General features: G+C 35.7%; 1 long non-coding RNA gene across 1 annotated transcript; it reads right to left on the bottom strand.

The window, feature by feature from the left end:
* Positions 1–660: 660 nt before the first annotated feature.
* On the bottom strand, positions 661–1,491 carry LOC109081951. The gene is made up of 3 exons (XR_006158894.1): positions 1,304–1,491; positions 1,026–1,158; positions 661–909 (listed from the first exon to the last, which is right to left on the bottom strand). It is a non-coding gene; the product is annotated as an uncharacterized LOC109081951 (long non-coding RNA).
* Positions 1,492–2,000: the final 509 nt, after the last annotated feature.

The raw sequence follows: 2,000 nt of genomic DNA, 5'->3' as shown, positions 1-2,000 counted from the left end.
GATATGAGTTTATTATTATTATTTGCCAGTAAAAGAAGTAAAGAAACTAATTTCAACCCATGCCACGCCTGGAAGTTCCTTTGTGTACAAGTGTTCGCAACACCAACCTTTCATCTTCCAGTTTGAGTTTGGGAGTACTTTGATTTTGTGGTTCAAAAACCTGAGAGGGAACGGATAAAATTATCAACCATTTTTAACAGTCTTCCATTATTGTTCCATACCACATACAGCATATATCAATGGCTGAATGGTTTCTTGTTACTGTATAATAGTTACTGCAAAACAAATCAAAACAAACCTTTTTCCACTAACTTATGACCAGGACAAAGATTTTATGCAATAAAATCCAATGCACAATCTAATAAATAAATACAAACATACATAAATATAAAAAAAATAAAAAATAGAAATAAACTGATGTACCAATGTCAGCTCGATTGAATTCAGCTGTGCTCCTTGTTGTGATGACAATTTCAGAATCAGAGTCTGAAGTATCATCCACTGAAAAAAATAAATCAAACAAACATTATCTATCCCTCCAGCAAAGTATCAAAATTCATGTAAAAAATATTGAATCATGAGATCCACTAACCTCTTTTTATAGTGTTTTTCTAGGCAAATGAAAAAAAGTGATTATGGAATATGCCTTTCCTATTCCTTTTTATATTCTGCCAATTTGAATGGCCTTTCTGACCCAGGCACATGGACCACCTCTGAGCAGTCTGGATACAAAAGGATGTAAGGTCCTTCGTGCATGTCCTTGTTAAATGTTTTCATTTTCTGTACAGCTTGTTTCAGTAGATCAGGTGCTGCTACCTCCGGGTCTGTAAATAACGGGAGTGTTTTCCCTCTTAGAGGTTTTAAATCGGTTCCATCATTTTCATGTGGCGCCATCAATCCTACATTTATCTAGTAAAATAACAAAGATATATAATTAATGTATACATAAGTAAAATAAATATACACATACACACAAATACATATAAAGCATTGCAAAATTGTATAGGATGGTCAGTACAACTTACCTGGACGTGTTTTCTTTCTTTAGGCTTAAATCTTCCTTTTGGCCCATAGTTAAAAGACTGCCGCTCTTTGACTTTGCTTCTGTACTCCATGAACTGTTTGTATGATGGGCTTGGTTGTTCTATGGACAGAGTTCTGTTTCAAAACAGAAAGTTATAAGCCGCTCAAAAAATCATTATTAGCATTACTGATTTTTATTCACATGGCCTCAGATAGCTAGCATCTACTAAGGCCTAGACCTAGATTTTGCTACACTGAAAAATAACAAATAACAACTTACTTTGCCTAGCACTGTCCGGCTGTCGAGACGTCCCCTGTGTTTCCGTCTGGACCGCGTCCTTTAGAAACTCCAAACACCGACCACACGTAAAGCAAAACCGCGTTAAGCTGCTGATGTGTTTGCCACAAAACGGGCAAAACATCCCTCGGCCGCCCCCCTCCATGTTCAGTCACCATAAAACTTTATTTCAAAACACGAATCAACCCCGGTCACTTCCACATTCCCTACTAATCAACCATTCCCTTTCCGTGAAGAATCTGTCATTGTAAATGGTACATTCCCTTTCCGTGAAGAATCTGTCATTGTAAATTTATTTCGGGGACTGGTAAAAGTGTTTGCGTTGTTAATTTGTTTTCTAAAATGTAAATTTGTTTCGTCCTTGGTAAAAAAGTGTTTTTCCATGTAATTGTGTTTTATGATTGGTTTTAAAAATGTTTTCCAAAATGTACATTTGTCTCGAGCTTCGTAAAAGGGTTTCACACTTCGTAAAGTTGTTTTGCAACTTCTCGGCCACGGTAGTATAGAGTCCTTTGAGATTTTCTCAAAGACTATCAGTGTGTCACTTTTTGATTTGTATTTGCTGATTTTATTCCATTTTCTCAATTATTGTAAATTAATTAGTACTTAAAGATGTTTTATTTAGATTTGTTTCAGTATTTCAAAGGGAAAGGAGCTGTGTTCTGAAAACTGAGGCACA

The sequence above is a fragment of the Cyprinus carpio genome, unplaced genomic scaffold (genome assembly GCF_018340385.1).
Source record: "Cyprinus carpio isolate SPL01 unplaced genomic scaffold, ASM1834038v1 S000000454, whole genome shotgun sequence".
Taxonomy (NCBI): domain Eukaryota; kingdom Metazoa; phylum Chordata; class Actinopteri; order Cypriniformes; family Cyprinidae; genus Cyprinus; species Cyprinus carpio.
Note: the sequence above shows the minus strand (reverse complement) of the source record. Positions and strands in the feature narration are given on the sequence as shown.